The sequence below is a fragment of the Schistocerca gregaria genome, unplaced genomic scaffold (genome assembly GCF_023897955.1).
Source record: "Schistocerca gregaria isolate iqSchGreg1 unplaced genomic scaffold, iqSchGreg1.2 ptg000066l, whole genome shotgun sequence".
Classification (NCBI taxonomy): Eukaryota; Metazoa; Arthropoda; class Insecta; order Orthoptera; family Acrididae; genus Schistocerca; species Schistocerca gregaria.
Window position 1 is genome coordinate 7,078,695 of NW_026061707.1, and position 19,766 is coordinate 7,098,460.

Here is a 19,766-nt window from a genome sequence, read left to right on the forward strand (position 1 = left end):
TACGAATAGGTCCCTGATTAATATTGGTGATTTTAACAACTGCTAGTAGTGCTAAAAATAAATAAATTATTATTATTATTGTAATAATGAATGTTGGTCTATTATATAATTTTTCTAAAGATATTGTTATTTCTTGATAATTGATTGAATTATCAATATTTATAGTTTCGGTGTTTTTGAAAAAGTCTATAAATATAGATATATCTAGAATAATTAATATTAATATGATAAATACTCACATTATTAATGTAATAATTATAGTGATTGATTTAGGCTGAAATATTTCGTTTGATGCAATTCTTGTAATGTAAATAAATAATACTAGTATACCACCAAGAAATGTTAAAAAGAAAATATATGATAATCAATATCTTTCTATTATTGTTCCTGTTATTAATCCAACTAGGAAGTTTTGAAGGATAATAAAAAGCATTATTGATATTGGGTGTCTTAATTTAATAAAATTAATATTTATTACATTTGATAATGATATAATTATTATTTTGATCATTTCAGGGGTTAGTTTATTTAAAATACCGGTTTTGGGGACCGATGATGGAAGCTTTTCCACCTCTGAAGTTTTAAAAGTGGGGGCTGGACTTATTTCCGGTTTACAAGACCGGCGTTTTTTTTAAACTATTAAAACTAATGTTTGTATTCTCTATTTTTACTTCTTTATTGATTTATTTTGCTGGTGTTTATGTTTTTTCTTCTAAACGTAAACATTTATTAATGGTTCTTTTGAGATTAGAATATATTGTTCTTTCTTTATTTATGTTAGTTATTGTTTTTCTTATTGAGTTTGATTATGATTATTTTTTTCCTGTTATTTTTTTAGTTTTTTCTGTTTGTGAGGGTGCTTTAGGTCTTTCTATTTTAGTTTCAATAATTCGTTCTCATGGTAATGATTTTTTTAATTCTTTTGGTTTATCTTTATGTTAAAGTATTTATTTATAACTATTTTTTTGATCCCTCTTTGTTTATTAAATAATTGTTGATGGTTGGTTCATTCTTTAATGTTTCTGTCGGGTTTTGTTTTTATAATTTGTGTTTATTCATATGCTGATTTGAATATAATTAGATATTATTTTGGTATTGATTATTTTTCTTTTAGTTTAATTTTACTTAGTTTTTGGATTTGTTCTTTAATAATCACTGCTAGAGGTTCAGTTTATTTAAGTTCATATCATTCTAATTTTTTTGTTTTTATGGTTTTGATTTTAATAATTATGCTTTATTGTTCATTTGCTAGATTAAGTCTTCTTTCTTTTTATATTTTTTTTGAGGCTAGATTAGTTCCTACTTTACTTTTAATTTTGGGTTGGGGTTATCAACCTGAGCGTTTGCAGGCTGGTGTTTATTTAATTTTTTATACTTTGGTTGCTAGATTACCTTTATTATTAGTTTTATTTAAGGTTTATGATTTTTCTAATACTTTATATTTTCCTTTATTGGTTGATTTTGGTTCTTCTTATTTTATGTTTTATGTATTTATAATTTTGGCTTTTTTAGTTAAGATACCTATGTTTTTGGTTCATTTATGACTTCCTAAGGCTCATGTAGAGGCCCCTATTTCAGGTAGAATAATTCTTGCTGGTGTTTTATTAATTTAGGTGGTTATGGTATTTTTCGTGTTATAAAGGTTATTTCTTATTTGGGTTTAAAGTTTAATTATTTTTGATTGTCTTTAGGTTTATCTGGGGGTGTTATTGTAAGATTTATTTGTTTTCGTCAGGTTGATTTAAAGTCTTTAATTGCATATTCTTCTGTTGCTCATATAAGAATGGTTATTGGTGGATTGATGACTATGAATTGATGAGGTTGTGTAGGTTCTCTTTCTCTAATGGTTGGTCATGGTTTATGTTCTTCTGGTTTATTTTGTTTATCTAATATTATTTATGAACGTTTAGGTAGACGAAGATTATTAATTAACAAGGGTATAATTAATTTGATGCCAAGAATGGCTTTATGATGATTTCTTTTAAGATCATCAAATATGGCTGCTCCTCCTTCTTTAAATTTGGTAGGTGAAATTAGATTATTAAATAGAATTATATCTTGATCTTCTTTTAGATTCTTTGCTTTGATTTTTTTATCTTTTTTTAGAGCTGTTTATACTTTGTATATATATTCTTATTCTCAGCATGGGAATTATTATTCTGGTGTTTATACTTGTTCTCTTGGTTATTTTCGTGAATATCATCTTTTACTTTTACATTGATTGCCTTTAAATATTCTCTGTTTAAAGGGTGAATATTTCTTTGTTTAGTTTGCTTAAGTATTTTAATTAAAAATATTGTTTTGTGGAATCAATGATATGAAGTTTTTCATCTTAGGCCGTGAATTTATTTTCTATTTGTTCTTTGAGTTTTTTTCTTTGTTTATTTCGAGAACTATAATTTTTATTTTAGGTATTTATTATTTAATAATTGAGTGAGAGCTTTTCAATTTAAATGGTTCTATAGTTGTTATAACTTTAATTTTGGATTGAATATCTCTTATTTTTATATCTTTTGTTATATATATTTCTTCTTTGGTTATTTATTATAGAGAGGATTATATATCTGGTGAAAAGAATATAAATCGTTTTATTATTATTGTTTTAATATTTATTCTTTCTATAGGTTTTTTAATTATTAGTCCTAATTTAATTAGAATTTTATTAGGTTGAGATGGTTTAGGTTTAGTTTCTTATTGTTTAGTTATTTATTATCAAAATGTAAAATCTTATAGTGCTGGTATATTAACTGCACTTTCTAATCGTATTGGTGATGTTGCTATTTTAATTTCTATTGCATGAATGTTAAATTTTGGTGGTTGAAATTATATTTATTATTATGATTTTATTTCTAATTCTTTTGAAATAAAGCTCATTACTATATTAATTGTTTTAGCAGCTATAACTAAGAGAGCTCAGATTCCTTTCTCTTCATGACTTCCTGCTGCTATAGCAGCTCCTACTCCTGTTTCTGCTTTAGTTCATTCTTCTACTCTTGTTACTGCTGGTGTTTATTTATTAATTCGTTTTAGACCAATATTGGATACTTATAATTGTGGTTGATTTTTACTTTTAATTGGTTGTATAACTATATTTATGGCTTGATTGGGCGCTTATTTTGAGTTTGATTTAAAGAAGATTATTGCTCTTTCTACTTTAAGACAACTTGGTTTAATAATAAGAATTTTGGCTATAGGTTATCCAAAGCTTGCATTTTTTCATTTATTGGCTCATGCTTTATTTAAGGCATTATTATTTATATGTGCAGGTTCAATAATTCATAATTTGAAGGATTCTCAGGATATTCGTTTTATAGGATCAATTGTTAATTTCATACCTTTAACTTCAGTGTGTTTTAATGTTTCTAGTTTATCTTTGTGTGGAATACCTTTTTTAGCGGGATTTTATTCAAAGGATTTAATTCTTGAGATGGTTTGTTTAAGATGAATTAATTGTTTAATTTTTTTCTTTATTTTTTTCCTACTGGTTTAACTGCTTCTTATTCTTTTCGTTTGTTTTATTATTCAATATCTGGTGATAATAATTTTTATTCTAGATTTTCTTTTGATGATAAGGGTTATTATATTACATTTGGAATAATTGGTCTATTGTTTGTTGCTGTTTTTGGTGGTAGTCTTTTATCTTGATTAATTTTTCCTATTCCTCATGTGATTGCTTTACCTTATTATTTAAAGTTTTTAACTATTACAGTTGTTATTTTAGGTGCTTATTTAGGTTATCTTACTTCTAATTTTGATTTTTCTCATAATTTATTTTCTTTAAGTATACTTTCTTTTGTTAGATTTGCTGGTTCTATATGATTTATACCTTTTCTTTCAACTAAGTTTATTAGATATATTCCTTTAAAAATAGGTTATTATTCATCTAAGTCATTTGATTATGGTTGAGGTGAATTACTTGGTGGTCAAGGTTTATATAGATTATTTATTTATTTAATTGGTTATATTCAAGGTTGATATGATTCTAATTTCAAGATTTATCTTTTAACTTTTATTTTTTGAATATTTATTTTGGTAATATTGTTTTTCGTTTACTTAAATAGCTTATAATTAGAGCGTGACACTGAAGATGTTAAGGAAGTATTTTTACTTTTAAGTATTTATAAATATAGATATATTATTTTTACAGTGAAAATGTAATGTTTTATTTAAACTATATAAATTATAGAAATGTTAACGGAGTTTAACCGCTAATATAAAAGTTAGCAGCTTTCATATTGGCTTTACATTTCCTAATTAACCTTACATAATGAATTTAAAACACTTCTTGGACCAAAATCATTTAATGGAACAACATTCATTTTCATCTCAATTTTTATTATAATATTATTTAACAATTTCATAGGATTATTCCCTTATATTTTTACTAGAACAAGACATTTAGCATTAACATTTGCAATTGCCCTACCTATATGGCTAAGATTTATATTATTTGGATGAATTAACCATACTAATCATATATTTACACACCTTGTACCACAAGGTACACCGCCTGCATTAATATCATTTATAGTACTAATTGAAACAATTAGTAATGTTATTCGACCAGGTACATTAGCAGTACGGTTGGCAGCAAATATAATTGCAGGACACTTATTATTAACCTTATTAAATATAAAAAGAAAGAAGACTTAATCTAGCAAATGAACAATAAAGCATAATTATTAAAATCAAAACCATAAAAACAAAAAAATTAGAATGATATGAACTTAAATAAACTGAACCTCTAGCAGTGATTATTAAAGAACAAATTTAAAAACTAAGTAAAATTAAACTAAAAGAAAAATAATCAATACCAAAATAATATCTAATTATATTCAAATCAGCATATGAATAAACACAAATTATAAAAACAAAACCCGACAGAAACATTAAAGAATGAACCAACCATCAACAATTATTTAATAAACAAAGAGGGATCAAAAAAATAGTTATAAATAAATACTTTAACATAAAGATAAACCAAAAGAATTAAAAAAATCATTACCATGAGAACGAATTATTGAAACTAAAATAGAAAGACCTAAAGCACCCTCACAAACAGAAAAAACTAAAAAAATAACAGGAAAAAAATAATCATAATCAAACTCAATAAGAAAAACAATAACTAACATAAATAAAGAAAGAACAATATATTCTAATCTCAAAAGAACCATTAATAAATGTTTACGTTTAGAAGAAAAAACATAAACACCAGCAAAATAAATCAATAAAGAAGTAAAAATAGAGAATATAAACATTAGTTTTAATAGTTTAAAAAAAACGCCGGTCTTGTAAACCGGAAATAAGTCCAGCCCCCACTTTTAAAACTTCAGAGGTGGAAAAGCTTCCATCATCGGTCCCCAAAACCGGTATTTTAAATAAACTAACCCCTGAAATGATCAAAATAATAATTATATCATTATCAAATGTAATAAATATTAATTTTATTAAATTAAGACACCCAATATCAATAATGCTTTTTATTATCCTTCAAACCTTCCTAGTTGGATTAATAACAGGAACAATAATAGAAAGATATTGATTATCATATAATTTATTTTTAACATTTCTTGGTGGTATACTAGTATTATTTATTTACATTACAAGAATTGCATCAAACGAAATATTTCAGCCTAAATCAATCACTATAATTATTACATTAATAATGTGAGTATTTATCATATTAATATTAATTATTCTAGATATATCTATATTTATAGACTTTTTCAAAAACACCGAAACTATAAATATTGATAATTCAATCAATTATCAAGAAATAACAATATCTTTAGAAAAATTATATAATAGACCAACATTCATTATTACAATAATAATAATAATTTATTTATTTTTGCACTACTAGCAGTTGTTAAAATCACCAATATTAATCAGGGACCTATTCGTAAAATAAGATAATTACTAATGAATAAACCCTTACGATTAAGACATCCTTTAATTAAAATTATTAATAACTCTTTAATTGACTTACCTGACCCAACAAATATTTCATTTTGATGAAATTTTGGATCCCTATTAGGGTTATGTTTGGTAATTCAAATCGTAACTGGACTATTTTTAGCTATACATTATACATCAAATATTGAAATAGCATTCAGTAGTGTAGTACACATCTGCCGAGACGTAAATAATGGTTGAATTATCCGAACCTTACACGCAAATGGAGGATCTATATTTTTTATTTGTATTTACTTACATGTAGGACGGGGAATTTACTATGGATCTTATATATATATATACATACCTGAATAATTGGTACAGTGATTTTATTTTTAGTTATAGCAACTGCATTTATAGGATATGTCTTACCCTGAGGCCAAATATCTTTTTGAGGTGCAACAGTAATTACTAATTTATTATCAGCAATCCCATACTTAGGAACAGATTTAGTCCAATGAGTATGAGGAGGATTCGCTGTTGATAATGCAACATTAAATCGATTCTTCACATTCCATTTTGTATTACCATTTATTATTGCTGCTATAGCAGCAATTCATTTATTTTTTCTTCACCAAACAGGATCTAATAATCCTCTTGGACTAAATGGAGATATTGAAAAAATTCCATTCCATCCATACTTTACCTTTAAGGATTCTATTACATTTGTAATAATAACATCATTATTAATTATACTATGTTTCATTAATCCTTACCTATGAGGAGATCCAGATAACTTTGTACCTGCCAACCCATTAGTAACACCAGTTCACATTCAACCAGAATGATATTTCCTATTTGCATATGCAATTCTACGATCTATCCCTAATAAGTTAGGAGGTGTTATTGCATTATTTTTATCAATTAGAATCTTAATAATTTTACCATTTTATAATAAAACACCATTCCGAGGCATTCAATTTTACCCTATTAATCAAATTTTATTCTGAATTATAGTAGTTGTTGTATGCTTACTAACGTGAATTGCTAAACGACCTGTTGAAGAACCTTATATTATAACAGGTCAAATCTTAACAATTATTTACTTCACATATTTCTTAATTAATGTCCATGTCGCAAACGCATGAGATAAATTAATTAAGGAATAAAGTTAATTAGCTTAGGAAAAGCATATGTTTTGAAAACATAAAATTAGAAGTTTAACTCTTCTATTAACTTTTCTCAAAAAATTTCACTAAACAAATGAGATAAATAAAATCTTTAAACCAACAAAGAAAATAAAAAAATTCAAAGATAAAGGTAAAAAACTTTTTCAAGCTAAGTACATTAATTTATCATAACAGAACCGTGGTAATGTTCCACGAACCCAAATAAAACCAAAAGATATAATAGCAAGCTTAATAAAAAATATAAAAGAATAAAAATCACCGCCCAAAAAAATTAAAGCCAATAACATTCTTATGAAGACAATTCTAGTATATTCAGCTAAAAAAATTAAAGTAAAACCACCCGCACCATACTCAATATTAAATCCTGAAACTAACTCAGATTCCCCTTCAGCAAAATCAAAAGGAGTACGATTAGTTTCAGCTAAGCAAGAAGCAAAACAAGCTAAAGCTAAAGGAAAAGAAATAATAATAAATCAACAATAAAGCTGATAGTTTATAAAATCAAACATATTAAAACTACCAATTAAAATAATTAAAGACAATAAAATTAAAGCTAAACTAACTTCATAAGAAATTGTTTGAGCAACAGAACGAAGAGAACCTAATAATGAATAATTTGAATTAGGAGATCAACCAGCAATTATAACAGTATAAACACCTAATCTAGTACAACATAAAAAAAATAAAAATCCATAAGAAAAAGAACACATATAAGTTAAATAAGGAAAAATTACTCAAACGGCTAAAGAAATCATTAAATTAAAAACAGGGGAAAAATAATAAAGTAGGTAATTAGATATAATAGGAATTGGCTGCTCCTTACAAATTAACTTAATAGCATCTCTAAATGGCTGAGGAATTCCAACAAAACCTACCTTATTTGGACCCTTTCGAATCTGAATATAACCTAAAACCTTATGCTCTAATAAAGTTAAAAAGGCAACACTAATTAAAACACATATAACCAATAAAAGAAAATTCAAAATAAATATAAATAAATCATAATGTATCAATACTACTTGTAGAAAAAATCTACATAAATGAATTCTAAATTCAACACATTAATCTGTCAAAATAGTAAATAAATTAATATTAATCAATATAACAAAAAAATATTTTAACCATATGGTCCTTTCGTACTAATATGGATTAACAATCTTTGGATAGAAAGCGACCTGGCTCACGCCGGTCTGAACTCAGATCATGTAAGAATTTAAAGGTCGAACAGACCTAATCATTGGGCTCCTGCACCCAAAATTTTTCTTAATCCAACATCGAGGTCGCAATCTGCTTTGTCGATATGAGCTCTCAAAAACAATTACACTGTTATCCCTAAGGTAACTTAATCTTATGATCATAAATTATGGATCAAAATAACAAACATAAATAAATGATATAATAATGAAGAGTTTATCTATTCTTCATGTCACCCCAACAAAACATCATCATTAAATATAGAAAGACAAACAAAAAACTATATAAAAGTAAAATGTCAAGCTCTATAGGGTCTTCTCGTCCTAAAGAAGAATTTAAGCCTTTTGACTCAAAAGTTAAATTCAAAAATTTATTAAGAGACAGTTGATTTCTCGTCAAGCCATTCATTCCAGCCACTAATTAAGAGACTAATGATTATGCTACCTTTGCACGGTCAAAATACCGCGGCTCTTTAAAAATACGCTCAGTGAGCAGGCCAGACCTCAAAATATAAACAAGAGGACATGTTTTTGATAAACAGGCGGAAATCAATTTTGCCTAGTTCCTTATAATAAGTTCACAAGGTAAAAATTTCATACAAATAAATATACTAATTCTATCATTATTACAAAAATTTTAAAATTAAATTAATAATCTTAATAAAAAACCTAAAATATTTATAAAATCAAAATAAAAAATAATGAACTAAAACGTTATCTTAAAGATAGCTGGTTTAAAGCTTACTATTATATTTCTATAAAATAAATTATAGGTTATTAACTTCAAAGCTTATCCCTTAAAGAATAAATAAGTTAATATTTTTACTTAAAAAATTAATTAAAAACAAATAACTTTAAAAAATTAAATTTTTTCTTAAGAAACTAGATATCTTGGGAAACGATTAACATCTCATTTCTATAAATAATTTAATAATAATTATGATACATTAACTATAAATTATTTATAAATCAACCCAAATCGAGACAAGTAAAATAAATACTAAAATTTTGATAAACCCTGATACAAAAGGTACAATAAATAAAATCTACTTAAAAACATTGAAAATATTATTTCATAAAACACTTACATTACCAATAAACTATAATTTAAAAAATCAATTCATTAAAATATACTAAGACAAAAATACAATAAAATTATTTATATTAAATAATTAAATAAACAAAAAATAAATATAATAAAATAAATAATCAAGATATCCTGATTTGCACAGAAAAATTTTCAGTGTAAATGAAACACTTTACTAATAAGTTATATCTTGAAACTCTTCCTAGATACACTTTCCAGTACATCTACTATGTTACGACTTATCTCATCTAAATTGAAGCTACTTTAAAATAAAATAGAATAATCAATAATGAGAGCGACGGGTGATGTGTACACATCTCAGAGCCAATATCAGTTAAATTAAATAAATTAAATTACTATCACATCCACCTTCATTAACAGTATTTCACTATCAAATCCGTTATAAACAAAAATCTATTGTAACCCACCTCCTCTTAACTATAAGCTGCACCTTGACCTGAAATATTTTATAATTATAAATCTTGAGAATTATAACTCTAAAAAGATTCTCTGATAACGGAGATATACAAACAAATAAATTAAGTAGAGTAAATCGTGTATTATCAATCATGGGGTAGGTTCCTCTGAATGGAATGAGATACCGCCAAATTCTTTGGGTTTAAAGACCTTAACTAATAGTACCATGGTAAATATAATTAACATTTAAAATAATAGGGTATCTAATCCTAGTTTATTATTTAAATTTCACAGATTCATAAAAAGGGCCACAAATAAATTTTTACATTTCACCTTACAAATTTATATTTCAACCCTAATAATATAAACAACTGTTTTAACCAATAATTTTCACTTGTGTCAATCGTATAACCGCGGCCTTGGCACGAATTATGCCGATACTAAATCAATTGCTAAATCCAAAATCACTTGATAATTAAATCAAATTACTGCAAAAAGAACATTTAGTCGAACAAAACTTACATATAATACAAAGAAAAAGTGAATAAACAAGCAAGAATAAAACTTTTAAAAATAAAAAATAAGAAAATTTTAAATCTATTAATTCAGGAAAAAATAAAAGATTCAAATATTTAAAGAAAAAAAAGAAAAAAACCACAAACATTAACAAAAAAAAGAAACGCCCCTATGTATGACCACAACAACTTCTCTATTATGTATAATTAAAGATTAATATGGAACATGTATAGCAATAAATGTATTATATTCTTTCTTATTTAATCTTTCTTTTTACTAATAAATAAAGAAAGATTAAATAATATAATAAATATATTTTATACAATTCTTTTTTTTATATTAAGTTAACTATCATATATATTAGTTAAATAATCTAATTATAGATAATGTACATAATTATATTATTATAATTAATATAATTATTTATATTAATTATAATATTTTATATTTAAATTAATAATTTTATTTATTATATCCAATTATAATAATATTAAATATTAAATTACATATTATTATATATATTATATTATAATAACCTATTTTAAGCTAAAAACATAAGTAGCTATAATCCTAGGTAAATAATTGCATTAAAATAATCAATTGATAATGGTAAGATGAACTTATAATACTTTAATTTCAATTAAATGTAATATATTAATATAAATTATTTATTATATATATATATATATAAAAAATAAAATGAGCAGGATAAATTAATCCTAATTAAACAAAATAATACATAAAAGAATTTCAAAAAAAAACTTTCGATTTATATATTAAATAAATGAAGTGCCTGATTAAAGGGTTACCTTGATAGGGTAAATAAAGTAAATAAAATTACCTTCATTAAAATTACATAAGATAGAATTAAACTACCTCCTTTAGTATCAAAAACTAACGTGCATCATACACCTTAATGTAAAAAGGTAAGCTAAACAAGGTAATGGGATCATACCCCATTTATAGAGGTATCAAACCTCTCCTTTTTAATGACCAACAACTCTACAAAACTTCTCTTCCTATCAACATTAATGATAGGAACGATCCTGTCCATTTCATCAAATTCCTGATTTGGGGTTTGAATAGGACTTGAGATCAACTTACTTTCATTTATTCCGCTCCTAACAAGAAATAAAAATATAATAATAAATGAATCATCAATTAAATATTTTATTGTCCAAGCAATAGCATCGACAATATTATTATTTTCAATTTTGCTGATTCAAATAAAATATCCCATGGGATGGGAAACAGAATTTATCCCATCAATAATAATTAGATCTAGACTATTATTAAAGATTGGAGCTGCACCTTTCCATTTCTGATTTCCAGAAGTTATAGGAGCATCAAGATGAAATAATTGTTTAACATTAATAACATGACAAAAAATCGCCCCAATAATGGTCTTATCTTATTGTATTCAATTAAGAACTTTTATTTGAACAATTATTATCTTAAGAATTATTATTGGGGCAATAGGAGGTTTAAATCAAACATCCTTACGACAACTTTTAGCATATTCATCAATCAGACATCTAGGTTGAATAATTAGATCATTAACAGTCAGAGAAAACATCTGAGAACTATACTTCATTATTTACTCACTATTAAGATTAATTATAGTTTTATTATTTAAGCAAATAAATTTATTTTTCATAAATCAAATTTATTCAGCCAGAAATATAAAAACCGAAATTAAATTCATAATATTCTTATCTTTATTATCTTTAGGTGGACTACCACCATTCCTTGGATTCTTACCAAAATGAATTGTAATACAATCATTAATAGAAAACAATATAACAACCATTATAACTATTATAGTTGTATTAATTACATTACACTCTACTACTATATACGTATTAGATTCTCAGCTCTAATTATATCATACACAGAAAATTCGTGATCTATAAAGATAAAGTCCCAAAAATCAAGAATCATTCTTCCTATAACAGTAATAATTTCAACAAAAGGATTGATTTCAACATCAACCTTAATTTCATTATACTAAGGACTTAAGTTAATCAAACTAATAACCTTCAAAGTTATAATTAAAAGAATAATCTTTTAGGCCTTAGTAAAATTTTACACCTCTAGAATTGCAGTCTAGAATCATAATTGAATATAAGACCTAAATATGATAAGAGAGAAAACATCTCATAAGTAGATTTACAGTCTACCACCTAAAATTCAGCCATCTTACCGCAAAAATGATTATTCTCAACAAACCATAAGGACATTGGTACTTTATACTTCATATTTGGAGCATGACCAGGAATAGTAGGAACATCAATAAGAATACTTATTCGTGCTGAACTTGGCCAACCCGGATCTCTAATTGGGGATGACCAGATTTATAATGTTATTATTACAGCTCACGCATTCGTAATAATTTTCTTTATAGTAATACCTATTATAATTGGTGGATTTGGTAATTGACTTGTTCCACTAATAATTGGTGCACCAGATATAGCATTTCCACGAATAAATAATATAAGTTTTTGATTACTACCACCTTCACTAACCCTTCTTCTTACATCTTCTATAGTAGATAATGGTGCTGGTACAGGATGAACAGTTTACCCTCCTCTAGCAGGAGCTATTGCACACGGGGATGCATCTGTAGATCTAGCTATTTTTTCACTGCACTTAGCAGGTGTATCATCTATTCTTGGTGCAGTGAATTTCATTACAACAGCAATTAATATACGATCAGGAAGTATAACTTTAGATCAAACACCTTTATTTGTATGATCTGTAGCTATTACAGCATTACTTCTCCTTCTTTCACTTCCAGTTTCAGCAGGAGCTATTACTATATTATTAACAGATCGAAATTTAAATACATCATTCTTTGACCCTGCAGGAGGGGGTGACCCAATTCTATATCAACATCTATTTTGATTCTTTGGACACCCAGAAGTTTATATTTTAATTCTACCGGGGTTCGGAATTATTTCACATATTGTATGTCAAGAAAGAGGAAAAACTGAATCATTTGGAACATTAGGTATTATTTATGCTATACTATCAATTGGACTAATAGGATTTATTGTATGAGCACATCATATATTTACAGTAGGAATGGATGTTGACACACGAGCATATTTTACATCAGCAACAATAATTATTGCTGTACCTACAGGAATTAAGGTATTTAGATGATTAGCTACATTATATGGAACTAAATTCAAGTTCAATCCACCATTATTATGAGCTCTAGGATTTATTTTCCTATTTACAATTGGTGGATTAACAGGATTAGTATTAGCAAATTCATCACTTGATATTGTATTACATGATACATATTATGTAGTAGCCCACTTTCATTATGTATTATCTATAGGAGCAGTATTTGCAATTATAGGAGGTGTCATTCAATGATATCCACTATTTACAGGACTAACTATAAATAATACATAATTAAAAATCCAATTTACAATTATATTCATTGGAGTAAATTTAACATTCTTTCCTCAACACTTCCTAGGATTAGCAGGAATACCTCGATGATACTCTGACTACCCAGACGCATATACATCATGAAACGTAGTATCAAGAATTGGGTCTACAATTTCTATTGTAGGAATCATTATATTCATTGTAATTATATGAGAAAGAATGATTACAAACCGAGCAATTATATTTAGAGCTAACATAAGAAGATCAACAGAATGACTACAAAATAACCCTCCTGCAGAACATAGTTACTCAGAATTACCATTAATCTCTAGATTCTAATATGGCAGATTAGTGCAGTAGATTTAAGCTCTACAAATAAAGGTTTGACCTTTTATTAGAAAATATTTATTAATGGCAACATGATCAAATTTATCTCTTCAAGATGGAGCTTCACCATTAATGGAGCAATTATCATTCTTTCATGATCATACTATGGTCGTATTATTATTAATTACAGTAATTGTAGGTTATGCCCTAAGTTATATATTATTTATTGCCTATACTAACCGTAATATACTTCATGGACATTTAATTGAAACAATCTGAACAGCTTTACCAGCAATTACATTAATTTTTATTGCCCTTCCATCATTATGACTATTATATTTACTTGATGATTCAGTAGATGCAATAATTACAATTAAAACCATTGGACGACAATGATATTGAAGATATGAATATTCAGACTTCATAGACGTAGAATTTGACACTTATATAACACCAGAACAAGACCAAGAAAATGATGGATTCCGACTACTAGATGTAGATAACCGAACAATCCTACCAATAAATACAGAAGTACGAGTATTAACAAGAGCATCAGATGTTCTACACTCATGAGCAGTTCCTGCATTAGGGGTTAAAATTGATGCAACGCCAGGTCGGTTAAATCAAGGAACATTCACAATAAATCGACCTGGATTATTCTTTGGACAATGCTCAGAAATCTGTGGAGCAAACCACAGATTTATACCAATTGTAATTGAAAGAACTTCAGTAAATTTATTTATTAAGTGATTATCTAAGATAATTTAAGGAGTTAGTTAAAATAAATAACATTAGAGTGTCAATCTAAAGTAACTAAAAAAAATTAGTACACCTTGAAATTCATCAGATGACTGAAAGTAAGTAATGGTCTCTTAAACCAAATAATAGTAAATTAACGACTACTTCTGATGGGGAAATTATATCCAAATCCCTCAAATATCCCCTCTTATATGATTCTCACTATTCATTATATTTTCAGCTACATTAATCTTGTTTAATCAAATAAACTTCTTCTCATTTAAACCTAACCTTATTAAAAGAGCAGAAAAAGGAACAATTGAAATAAAAAACTTAAATTGAAAATGATAACAAATCTATTCTCAACATTTGACCCATCAACTAACATCTTTAATTTATCATTAAATTGAACTAGAACATTTCTAGGACTATTATTAATCCCATCACTATTTTGACTTACACCATCACGAATTAACATTATCTGAAATAAACTAAATTTAACCTTACATAATGAATTTAAAACACTTCTTGGACCAAAATCATTTAATGGAACAACATTCATTTTCATCTCAGTTTTTATTATAATGTTATTTAACAATTTCATAGGATTATTCCCTTATATTTTTACTAGAACAAGACATTTAGCATTAACATTTGCAATTGCCCTACCTATATGGCTAAGATTTATATTATTTGGATGAATTAACCATACTAATCATATATTTACACACCTTGTACCACAAGGTACACCGCCTGCATTAATATCATTTATAGTACTAATTGAAACAATTAGTAATGTTATTCGATCAGGTACATTAGCAGTACGGTTGGCAGCAAATATAATTGCAGGACACTTATTATTAACCTTATTAGGAAACACAGGACCATCTATAGCAATAAACTTAATCTCATTACTAATTATTGGACAAATACTTCTATTAATTCTAGAATCAGCAGTAGCAATAATTCAAGCCTATGTTTTCTCAATTCTAAGAACTCTATATTCTAGAGAAGTATATTAAACCTATGTTAACAACTCACTCAAACCACCCATTCCACTTAGTAGACTATAGACCTTGGCCATTAACAGGAGCAATTGGAGCAATAGTCCTAGTATCAGGACTAGCAAAATGATTCCACCTATTTAATATTAACTTATTCAAAATTGGATTTGGAATTACCCTACTAACTATAATTCAATGATGACGAGATGTAGTACGAGAAGGAACATATCAAGGATTACATACAGGATTTGTATCAATTGGATTACGATGAGGAATAATTTTATTTATTGCATCAGAGGTATTATTTTTCGTTTCTTTTTTTTGAGCATTCTTTAGAAGAAGATTAGCACCAACAATTGAACTAGGAATACTATGACCTCCCATAGGAATTCAACCCTTTAACCCTATACAAATTCCATTACTTAATACAGCTATTCTTTTAGCATCAGGAGTAACAGTAACTTGAGCACATCATAGTTTAATGGAATCAAATCATACTCAAGCACTACAAGGATTATTCTTCACAGTGTTATTAGGACTATACTTTACAATACTTCAAGCATATGAATATTGAGAAGCACCTTTTACCATTGCGGATGCAGTTTATGGATCAACATTCTTTGTTGCAACAGGATTCCATGGTTTACACGTAATTATTGGAACAATCTTTTTATCAACATGTCTACTTCGACACTCAATAAATCAATTTTCACCAAGACATCACTTTGGATTTGAAGCAGCAGCATGATACTGACACTTCGTAGACGTAGTATGATTATTCTTATATATCTCTATTTATTGATGAGGTAGATAATTGTTTTTCTAGTATAAATAGTACATTTGACTTCCAATCAGAAAGCTTGATATAAATCAAGAAAAACAATTCTAATTCTATCAACAAGAGTTTTCATTAGATTTATTATTCCAATAATTGTTATAATCCTGGCAACAACACTATCAAAAAAATTAATTAATGATCGAGAAAAAAGATCACCATTTGAATGTGGGTTTGATCCAAAAAGATCAGCACGAATACCATTCTCAATACGATTCATCCTAATCGCAGTAATCTTTCTAATTTTTGATGTAGAAATTGCACTAATTCTACCAATTGTAATTATTTTTAAAACTTCAGACATTATAATCTGAACAGTATCAACAATATTTTTTATTCTAGTTCTATTAGGAGGACTATACCATGAATGAAACCAAGGAGCATTACAATGAGCAGAATAAAGGGTTGTAGTTAAATATAACATTTGGGTTGCATTCAAAAAGTATTGATATTATCAATCAACCTTAAATAGAATAAGAAGCGAAATATTGCAGTCAGTTTCGACCTGGAAGATTGGTATGTACTACCCTTATTCTTATTAATTGAAGCCAAAAAGAGGCGTATTACTGTTAATAATATAATTGAACTATAATAGTTCCAATTAAGGAAATGTAAAGCCAATATGAAAGCTGCTAACTTTTTATATTAGCGGTTAAACTCCGTTAACATTTCTAAAATTTATATAGTTTAAATAAAACATTACATTTTCACTGTAAAAATAATATATCTATATTTATAAATACTTAAAAGTAAAAATACTTCCTTAACATCTTCAGTGTCACGCTCTAATTATAAGCTATTTAAGTAAACGAAAAACAATATTACCAAAATAAATATTCAAAAAATAAAAGTTAAAAGATAAATCTTGAAATTAGAATCATATCAACCTTGAATATAACCAATTAAATAAATAAATAATCTATATAAACCTTGACCACCAAGTAATTCACCTCAACCATAATCAAATGACTTAGATGAATAATAACCTATTTTTAAAGGAATATATCTAATAAACTTAGTTGAAAGAAAAGGTATAAATCATATAGAACCAGCAAATCTAACAAAAGAAAGTATACTTAAAGAAAATAAATTATGAGAAAAATCAAAATTAGAAATAAGATAACCTAAATAAGCACCTAAAATAACAACTGTAATAGTTAAAAACTTTAAATAATAAGGTAAAGCAATCACATGAGGAATAGGAAAAATTAATCAAGATAAAAGACTACCACCAAAAACAGCAACAAACAATAGACCAATTATTCCAAATGAAATATAATAACCCTTATCATCAAAAGAAAATTTAGAATAAAAATTATTATCACCAGATATTGAATAATACAACAAACGAAAAGAATAAGAAGCAGTTAAACCAGTAGAAAAAAAATAAAGAAAAAAAATTAAACAATTAATTCATCTTAAACAAACCATCTCAAGAATTAAATCCTTTGAATAAAATCCCGCTAAAAAAGGTATTCCACACAAAGATAAACTAGAAACATTAAAACAAACTGAAGTTAAAGGTATGAAATTAACAATTGATCCTATAAAACGAATATCCTGAGAATCCTTCAAATTATGAATTATTGAACCTGCACATATAAATAATAATGCCTTAAATAAAGCATGAGCCAATAAATGAAAAAATGCAAGCTTTGGATAACCTATAGCCAAAATTCTTATTATTAAACCAAGTTGTCTTAAAGTAGAAAGAGCAATAATCTTCTTTAAATCAAACTCAAAATTAGCGCCCAATCCAGCCATAAATATAGTTATACAACCAATTAAAAGTAAAAATCAACCACAATCATAAGTATCCAATATTGGTCTAAAACGAATTAATAAATAAACACCAGCAGTAACAAGAGTAGAAGAATGAACTAAAGCAGAAACAGGAGTAGGAGCTGCTATAGCAGCAGGAAGTCATGAAGAGAAAGGAATCTGAGCTCTCTTAGTTATAGCTGCTAAAACAATTAATATAGTAATGAGCTTTATTTCAAAAGAATTAGAAATAAAATCATAATAATAAATATAATTTCAACCACCAAAATTTAACATTCATGCAATAGAAATTAAAATAGCAACATCACCAATACGATTAGAAAGTGCAGTTAATATACCAGCACTATAAGATTTTACATTTTGATAATAAATAACTAAACAATAAGAAACTAAACCTAAACCATCTCAACCTAATAAAATTCTAATTAAATTAGGACTAATAACTAAAAAACCTATAGAAAGAATAAATATTAAAACAATAATAATAAAACGATTTATATTCTTTTCACCAGATATATAATCCTCTCTATAATAAATAACCAAAGAAGAAATATATATAACAAAAGATATAAAAATAAGAGATATTCAATCCAAAATTAAAGTTATAACAACTATAGAACCATTTAAATTGAAAAGCTCTCACTCAACAAAAACTCTATAATCAATTATTAAATAATAAATACCTAACATAAAAATTATAGTTCTCGAAATAAACAAAGAAAAAAAACTCAAAGAACAAATAGAAAATAAATTCACGGCCTAAGATGAAAAACTTCATATCATTGATTCCACAAAACAATATTTTTAATTAAAATACTTAAGCAAACTAAACAAAGAAATATTCACCCTTTAAACAGAGAATATTTAAAGGCAATCAATGTAAAAGTAAAAGATGATATTCACGAAACTAACCAAGAGAACAAGTATAAACACCAGAATAATAATTCCCATGCTGAGAATAAGAATATATATACAAAGTATAAACAGCTCTAAAGAAAGATAAAAAAATCAAAGCAAAGAATCTAAAAGAAGATCAAGATATAATTCTATTTAATAATCTAATTTCACCTACCAAATTTAAAGAAGGAGGAGCAGCCATATTTGATGATCTTAAAAGAAATCATCATAAAGCCATTCTTGGCATCAAATTAATTATACCCTTGTTAATTAATAATCTTCGTCTACCTAAACGTTCATAAATAATATTAGATAAACAAAATAAACCAGAAGAACATAAACCATGACCAACCATTAGAGAAAGAGAACCTACACAACCTCATCAATTCATAGTCATCAATCCACCAATAACCATTCTTATATGAGCAACAGAAGAATATGCAATTAAAGACTTTAAATCAACCTGACGAAAACAAATAAATC

General features: G+C 26.4%; 1 pseudogene; it reads right to left on the reverse strand.

Annotated features, from left to right (window-relative positions):
- Window positions 1–17,393: 17,393 nt before the first annotated feature.
- Window positions 17,394–19,136, reverse strand: LOC126301264 (NADH-ubiquinone oxidoreductase chain 5-like; annotated as a pseudogene).
- Between the last annotated feature and the right edge of the window lie 630 nt (window positions 19,137–19,766).